We start from the raw sequence: 9387 nt of genomic DNA, 5'->3' as shown, positions 1-9387 counted from the left end.
GAATTTAAGAAGCATTTGGACTATGCTCATAAGGTCTGAATTTTTGTGTAGACTTTTGTGGAGCCAGGAGCTGGACTCAATGATCCTTTTGGATCTCTTCCAACACTGGATATTCTATGATTCTAGGTGCCAGTTTTGTTTCAGGGGTGTAGTGAGAGTAAACTTTTGTCTGGCTTGCTGACTTCAGAAATTGAAAATTAATGTTTCTAGGCCTAGGATCTCATGGAAGCTTTTATAATAACCCCAGATTTCTAGGAAGTATTGGTTATATAAATTCTATGTTTTTAAAAAAAGTCTGGATCTTATTATTATTTTTTTTACAATAGGATTTAAATAGGGCAAAAACTAGTGGCATTTTTTTTTTTTTCAGCTGGACTCAGATTTTAGCGTGTATTTAAATTAAAATATATTCAGAAAGTTTTGGCGTAGAAGTAACTTAGGTAGAAATGGAGTTGATGTGGAGTGCACTGCATATGCTCTTCCTATGTAGCTAAAGGGAATATGTTTATTTCATAACTTCATGTTTGTTTGGAATATTCCTTTGGGACTATGTGTTCTCTGAGTTAACTGCCTGGGATCCTGCTGTAGTTCAGGTTTCCAAATAACATTTAATTCCCTTATTGGGCTAAACAAAAGGAAGTAAAAATACTTCCTTTATCGTTTGAGGTGCAAATTGTAGCATGGTAATCCATTTGTTCAGGCCTCTGGAACACAAATAGCAAGAGTGATTTTGCTGTATCCAATTAAGGCATACACACTGCGATTAGAGATATCACAACAAATGGTGAGAAATGAGAGGGTACGTTTCCTGTTGGGTTCCTTTTACTTTTTAGCCTTTAGTATTTAAAGCCTTTAGCAGTATGTATCTTGAAGACTCATTTAGCTATTTGAGGAAAAAATATATATATATTCTGAAAAACAAAAAAAAAATCTGGAATTTGAGATACTTGCATTCTGAGCATCTCCTATTGAGAAAACAGCAAGACTTAACCACGCTGCTAGCATGTAAAACTATCTTGCCTCTATTTCCCTGAGTATCCACATATGAGGAAGATGAATTTATATTGCTTTAATGTGAAAGATAAAATGAAGCTGCATCGCACAGATCAGACACAAAATACAATATGCAGCTGGGAGATATGTAGAATTTTTCATATTACATTGGTAAAGAAAATTTGAAAGTATTTCCACTGTTATTTTTCTAATGTATACAGATAGAATATTCTTCCTTGGTGGAGTAATAAAATCTGGAGGGAGTGATGTGTATATACAAATCAAAATTACAGAGAGGGTATACTGAGCTGTTCTAAACATGTCTAGCAAACACGAGGTTAGCTATTGACTGATGGCTGGCCATATGTTTGAACAGCTCTGGAAGTGAGATCACCGCAAGGCGATCAGGGAGGATTTAAGTAGATGATTTCTACAGCTTTGTTTGAGGAGACAGAGCTAACCGAGAAATCTGCCCATGCCTTCAAACAGCGGAGTTGGCTCTGGGGACTGGAACTTGACTGGACACTGCAGTGTGGGCTTTTGTAGTCTGTCGGCAATTATAATGTGTAGGTGATCAAAAGAGGGGGATGATTAAATCACTGTAGTGATTTCAGATTGTACACATTGTACTGAATCCAAGGTTAGTTTTGTGCCATCAAATAAAAGATCTTATCTAAGCTTCTTCAGTTAGCTTTGTGTTCAATAAGGATTGACTACAAATCCTCACACATGTCCAGCCTCTGTGTCAGAGTCAGGGTAATCAAGATTTGCAGGCTTTTGGAAAAAATAAATCCCTTGTATTTATACAGACAGATAGGAATCACTAAGTGTATAGCTAGCAATTTCTTTGTCTCCTGACTAATCTAAATTGCTACCTTAGCATTGTCTGAATAATGGTGAAATGTGTGTGAGCTCTGTAAGGGTTTGTTGGTGCTGGGATGCGAATGTACAGGGAAGGATGCATTCGGTTCAGCTGACCTGTAAGTTATTAATAATTAGGACAAATATTTAAAAAAAAAAAAAAAAAAAAAGTTTTCCTGTAATATAGAAAGTATTGAAGGTGAAAAGCCTCATACTGAAATCAGTCATGAATACAATTTTATTTTGAAAGTAATGGTTGAAATCCTTGAAGAATTGTGATACTGCATGATTGTTAGTCTGTTTTTCAATTTTAAAAATGTAAGAAAATAAAACAAAGCAATGGCAGAGCTACTTATGCTAGTAGGAATACATGCTTAGAAGTTTTCTCCAAGTACAAGTCAGGTCAGTAAGAGAATAGAGCTGTCACTTCCATCTGCTCTGGAGGAGGTGGCGACTACTACTCTTTGTGAAGACTTGTTCTCATTTAGAGCAGCATACATTGTTGGGTCTCATTCTGCACACCTAAGCAAGTAGGAATGTTTTCATGATCTTAAGTATTAATAGTGAGACAAGCAGTATAAATAGATGGGATTTTTTTTTTTTAAAGCTACATAATCTTGAGGTGTTCAAACTAAAAGAAATTATGTGCACTGTATTTTTTTTTTATTTTTATTTTTTACAAAGCCAGTGTAATCCATTTGAAAAATTCCCCGTGATTTTAAAGCTTTTATTATATTCTGCAATTCACTTTAAACTGTAACTGCTGGCTTTCGGGAGGGAGTTTTGTGCTACATAAAAAAAAAAAAAAATAGTACAAAGCATAGAGCAATTATAAATGAGTATTATTTTTCAGATCATATATGTTAGAAAATTCCTGCTTTGTAATTGCTTTGGGTACTGATAATCCCACTGATTTCAGTTAAATTGTCTGTATCAGCTGGATGCATTATTATTATTTTTTTCTTCCCAAAATGTTCTGGCTATTATCTATGGCCTGGTTGCATTCAATAAGAGTCTGTTTTTGTTTTGACATTGATCCAAAGTACTGCTGCTGCAAAAGAAAGTGAATTCAGAAGACATTTAATGGGATAAAATTTTCATATACTTGTAAACAAACAAACAAAAGAATGTTTTTTTCAATCACTTCTAAATGAACGTGATGTTTCAACAGTCATTGTTAGGGCATATATAATTATTGAGCACATAAAAGCCTTCTTAGTATGATGGTATCTGCTAATTAATTCTGCCCATTATCAGTGTTTTTCTCCTCTGTAAAAATAGGTATGTCTATAAAGTCTTATTCATCAAAAATAACATGGGAGATTAGAGATGGGAGTCCACATTTGTTGTGGTGATAAGGACTGACAAATTCTTCTTCTAAGAAAAGGCAGAAGTGAGTCTGGCTTGCTGATCAGAGGAGAACTGAATTTAATGTTGATCTAGTTGTTAGGCAACACTCATACTTAAGCAGTTAAGCACTCTACATCAGGTAAGAATTAATCCTAAGAAAACATTACTGATACTAAAATCCTAAAATATTACTTAGTGTTACAAATATGACTTAGAGATTCCTGACAGCTAGCAAGATTGAAGGAGAAGTAATTTAAAGTTGTTTTTGCTTGTGTTACGAAACTTTAATAAGAAAACACAAAGGAACTTTTTTTTTTAAAAAAAAATAGAAATGTATTGGTGTAAAGTGGGGAGGGAGTGATGACCTCCTGGAGCACGACATTTAAAAGAGACACCAATTGTTAAAAATGACCTAGAAAATGTGAAATAAAATTTTGATTTGAAATGTTACGGATTCCATTCATCACCTTTACCTTTATGTACAGTGAAATACCTACTTTTATCTAAATAATGTGATATATAAAAAAAAAATCAGATTATTATCCATTCTATGCTCTGTAAATGGAGAAAATTTGTTTTCATGCTCAATTATCATACCATTTGTAGTCTTCTGAACAATGGAAAACATGCATTTAAAATTAATTAGCCTGCTTGTTAAGTGTCTGACCCTCTGTTTCAGTGTGCTGATATCTAGCATTTTATTTAAAGAAAAAAAAAAATGAAATCCCTGTCTCCGTTTAGATATGGTTAACTGATAACTTTCTTTTGAGGCCTTCCATTATCAATGCCCCTGATTCTGTGGATTTATGAGCAAATATGATGCATCATTGTTACAGAAGGGAATGTAAATTCACAGGGTTTATTGATTTGTTCAGAGTTTCTCTTCTGTCCATAACAGATACCCTCACATTGTTTCAGGAGAGTGATATGTTCGATTAAAGATACATCCCTGTTTTATAGCCCCGAGACATTCAATCCTGGGTGGCATATGGCATTGCCTACTGCTACACCTTGCTAAGAGGAAGCATTTCCCACTGCATGGCAGGGTGCAGCCTGCTTGTTCTGCTAGCTTCCTGGCTTTGAAATCCCCCGTATTCCTAATATTGTACTGCATCTTTTATGTACAGTTCTAAAACATTTGAAAGTAGATGACAAAGGAATAGCTTTATAAGTGGTATGTGAGGAGTGAGATCTAAAGGAGAGAAAAAAGCTGAGAGGGGCACCTAACAGCATTGCAGACCTAAGCTCACAAAGAAGGCTTTGTTTCAAGTTAGGTGTCCTATGGACATCTGTAGACCATTATTAGCAGAAGACAATTACCAAGTAAAGGCCAGAGACCATAAAGGATTCATACATGAAGGTTATATCAAAGCTACGTTTCCACAACACACCTGCAGTTAAAAAGATATTCTTTTTTTGTTGTTGTTGTTGGTTGTTTGTTTGTTTGGAACAGTGAAACAAACCTATCTAGTGATAACTCAAATAATATTTGATATAATTTTCAACAGAAAGGAGAATGAAGCCAGATCCATTTTACCTTTTTCCTCTAAGTTCTCATCAATTTATAAATAATATAATTTTTATTTGGTTGCATCTTTTTGAGTGAGAGTTTCAGCATGAGATGAGGAAAGGAACCCTGAACAGACTGTCAAAGCTTTAGCCACACACAGAGGTGTAGTCTGGGCACGCACATTAAAGAGAACTGAGCTAATGGTTGCAAGTTCCAAAATAGTTGCTTTAATTTTGCAGTGTCATTACAACTGCAGAAAATGAGTAATTTCACTGAAGTGAAAAAAATCAATGGTGCTATTGATGTGCTCCAGCTGAGGTCTACGTGGCATTTTAAAGATGAAGTGTGAAGCCGAAGTTGTCCATTTCATAATAAAATGTACCGATTTTGCCTAGTTAAAACCTATTAGCTGGCTGAACTCTTGCATGCTGGTTATGTTTCAAGAAATTATTTTTGAATGTCAAGCACTTGCTTTAGCAGGCAGTTTTCTCTTATCAATTTCTCAAGGTTAGTGAGGCCATCCTACGGTTCTTAGGAGGGCTTTGCCCAATCTCATGCAGTGTAGAGATGTCACCAGCTTTTGATACTGCTTTCTATTTATTTTATTTATTTTTTAACAATAGTATTCTTGAGTATTTTTATGTGGCTCTTTGTTTTGGGATTTACTTTTTTTTAGTCAATTGGTATAAAACTGTTTTGTATGACATGGTTGCCAACTAAAGGAGGTAATGCTGAAGACTGCTACATCATTTCCATGTGTTCCACTGACCTAGGAGACAACAAATGTTGAAAACCAGGGTTTTTAAAGATCCATAACAGTGGTGTGATGCTGGGGTAGGAACTACTTCATGTTATTTTTCTTCGAAGTATAAACTGTCTCCTTTCATTTACAAGAGAAATTGAGAAGAATGTTAAGCAAGAGACTGGATTAGGTCATTTTAAGGGCTCATTTTATTATTTAGATGTAAAACAAAGCTAAATCAAGATGCAGATATTAAGAAACATTTACTTTTAGTCCTTCTTCCCTATGCTCTGGGGTTTATGTTGGGATCTGGCTTACACTCAAATAAAGCTGAATTTCTTGCTGGCTTGTGCAGCTGACTAATTAGTCCCCTCTGGGAGGCACCTGATTAGCTCTCTTTAAAGAGCTGCTACCTGGTCCTTCCCAAGCACATGGTGAAACACAGCAAGACAGCTTCAGAATAGCTTAATTCCTTTCTGGGCAAGGTATAGAGTGAGAATGGAGACTGTGTTTCTCCTGTCCCAAGTTGCCTCTTTTCATGGCAGATAATGAAATAATTGTCTAGATGTACCTGAATTCCCTGTATTTCTAATTTGCTTTTTAAAGGATTGCTATTGTGATAGCTAAGAATCAAGACAAACCATTCATCTTCAGGTCAAACTTTAGTTGTTAACGTGCTTTATAGAGCTCTGCTGACTTGTTCTGCAGAAGGCAGGCTAACAGTGATGTCCTCATGATCCCGTTAATATGTTTCATGCTTATTAAAATAAATTTGCATATTGTAATGTGCAAAATCTATACATGGTAAATTTTATTAAGAAGTAATTGATTAGATCTAAATCTTAATCTCTGAAAACTTTCAAGTCATTTACAGGAGTTTTTTCATCTGTTAATCATCTTTCATTCCTAAAAGTATCTAACTGTGTGGTGTTTTCACAGGAAACACACAGTGCTGTTTTTTTGTTTTTTGTTTATGATGGTTTGGTTTTCAATACCAAAGTGAGTAATGTGATGCACAAAGCAATCGTTTTTCATTGAACTGTCATGGAGATAAGTACAGGTAGACCCTACCTGTAACAGTGAACGTTAAATATAGGGGGCTATCATTTCAAACTTACAGAGCTGTAAACCAGGACAAGTATGGCTTTTCAGAGGCACTGAAGAAAGTATTTAAATGTTTATGCCTAGAATCAGCCATGTAAAGATTCATATTATCATGTGAATGACAACGGTGATTGCTTTTCGTTGTTGATATGAATTAGGTAAGAAATGGCATTCTCGTTTTAGCAGAATTTTCAGTATTTTAGAGAATTTTATTCTCTTGAAGAGTCAACCCTGAAAATGTTGGTCCTTGAAAATTTTAAAGAAAAATTAACAATCTCAAAAATACGTGTATGATACGTGTGATGGTTAGTGTGTTTGTGTAAATATTTCATATTTCTCATTTAAATTTCAAATTTGCCTTTTTTTTCTTAAAATGAAGTGGCTTTGACGCTTGATTTAACTTAAGAATTCACATGATGTAGCTTTACTTTCAAAATGCAGAAGCAGGCTGTTTACCAAATCAACCCTATGCCGTAAAAGGAGTTCATCTAATCAAACTGATTCTTGCTAGTGAAAAATGTTTGTCAAGGCACATCCAAAGAAGAAATATCATACCTCTAGCAAAATCAGGCTCTGTAGGCTGAGGAAGAAAACATCTAAACCAGTTGGAAGTATTTGATTTTTGCAATCTGAGTAGTTCAACTATTTGAAGAAAAGCTTCAGTATATAATTGTGATGTTTGGAATTACCCTATCCTTACTTTGCGAGTAAGAAAATACAGATAAAGAGAGGATAAAATAATCTTTGTCAAGTAAGATGTACATGACAAATAGGAGAAAAATCTCTCCCCTTACTACTACAGTTGTGTCCACTTGGGAGTTAGCAAGTACTTGGCAGAGCTACAGATGTCACATCTTTGTGTTCAGAACCCTCTTGTGAGTTCTCTCCTGTTGGCTTGGGCATAGCCTGATTTTTGTTTTAAACTGCAAATGTTTTTGTGACTGAAACAAAAGAAGTATTTGAAGGGTGCACAAGATTTTTGCTTTTGTTTTTTAAATATGCCAAAACCACAAGGAGTCTCTAAAATCCAAATGATGGCCAGCAGGAAGAACTGACAGACGTTTCATGGTTGTGGCACTTGCAGCTCTGTGGACTTGGAGGCACCCTGCAGTGTCTCAGTTCAGGAACCGCTGCTGTGAGTTTCATTCAAGACTGTCAGCTACTTCTAGGCAAGTTTTCATTATTGGATTCCAGATCTGCTGAAACAACTTCATTTGTCCAGTTCCTGTTCAACTGCAATTTAAGTTTCTTAAACAGTCAGGCTTCACTGGGGAGCATAGGTCCTTCCACACAGGCATTATTGCCCCCTGCCACAGACTCCTCACACAGCTAACAAGACCGATATTCGAGGAGGATGTGTCAGAGATGTGGAAAGAAGTCTTTTGCAGTAAACCATATGGTCTTCAGGTCTCCTCTGCACCAAATGTTTTGAACAAAATATCTATGCTGGGTTTCTACAGACTGCAAGATGCAATATTCTGACATACCAGAAGGAAATCCCTTTCTCCTTGTCGTTCTTGAAAAAGCAATAACGATGGAATAAAATGTGGTAAAAATTATAATCTTGTCTGTTGCTATTCTTGAGTAGTACCAGATTTCTTGCAACTGCTGGTAGGGAAAATGTGATGTGTTTTGAAGCCCAGAATATTACTTGTTCCAAGCCTTTACTTTAGTTTCTCAAATGGGTAGATTTTGAACAGGAAAAAAGCAGCAAAAATAGACTAGGTATCTCTGTAATTGCTTTCACACCTATCTGAAGATATCCTGAGTGCAAGCAATTTGGCAGAACTAGCAGGTTAGGTGAAGAAACAATAAACAGTTTCTGTTCTACTAGGCCAGACTCTCCCAAATAGTAGGAATGTTTGCAGATACAACTAACAAGCTGTAGTTCTACAGGCAGAATTTAATCAACCTAATGTTATTATAATGACCTGGATACTCATACTGAGAAAACTGAGAACATGCTATTTCTTCTGTATTGCATCTAGAGGTCTACCTATCCTATTGCCAGAAGAGTTTAACTGGGGAAGATGTGGTGGGTGACTCCATGCCATTACTCACAGAATCTTCTTTCTGTGTTCACATGCCCCATTAGGTGCCTGATTTGAAATCCATTGGACTTTTTTTTTTTTTTTTAATTGAACAAGAATGGCTTTTGAGGGACAAACAGACACTGATACTGTTCTACAAACAGATATGCTCTGAAGTAATTTTTTTGGTTGCATTCGGAAAGAAGACTTGAGCTCTTGAGCAGCTCTGATATGTAGGAAATGGATAACAAACTGTAGACAATTGTACTTAACTCTCCTTTAAATCAGATACTTAAATATTGAATCAATCACTCAAGAACATGAGGTGGATTTGTAACTACTTGTAGAGGACTGTAGGTCCAAAAATCAATGATGAAATTACAAATGCCATGTCATTATGTGAGGTGCCACTTACCATACCAATAAACTTGCTAACAAGTGTACCAATCCCAGAGCAAACTTTTAATATGTCTCAGTGCAACAGTACTGGTGATTTGTAGGTTAGTGCTCAACTTTATTAATATTCCAGTAGGTCCATGAAAACAAACAAACAACAACAAAAAAAACACTAGCTTTAAGCAAAACACATAATTTGACATTTTAAGTGGAAAATCTTTTCCACATTTTTGAAGCAACTTACTAACAGTAGTAGTAAGAGAAGCATGGTTTCTGTACTTGCATTTTTAAAATTTGTATGTTTTGATTTAAAATTACTAATTTTAAAAGTACCTCATTCTGAAACAATTTGTTTTGCCAAAATTCTTTAGGTCACTACCACTAAAATTGCATCATACAAA

The 9387-nt window shown here is 35.4% G+C and overlaps 1 protein-coding gene across 1 annotated transcript in view; it reads left to right on the top strand.

The window, feature by feature from the left end:
- Positions 1-9387, top strand: part of NRG3 (neuregulin 3) — a 402024-nt gene that overhangs the window by 51587 nt on the left and 341050 nt on the right. The gene's annotated exons all lie outside the window — the stretch shown is intronic.

Source organism: Oxyura jamaicensis, chromosome 6, assembly GCF_011077185.1.
Source record: "Oxyura jamaicensis isolate SHBP4307 breed ruddy duck chromosome 6, BPBGC_Ojam_1.0, whole genome shotgun sequence".
Classification (NCBI taxonomy): domain Eukaryota; kingdom Metazoa; phylum Chordata; class Aves; order Anseriformes; family Anatidae; genus Oxyura; species Oxyura jamaicensis.
The sequence above is the reverse complement of the archived record's forward strand: the minus strand, read 5'-3'. Positions and strand labels throughout refer to the sequence as shown.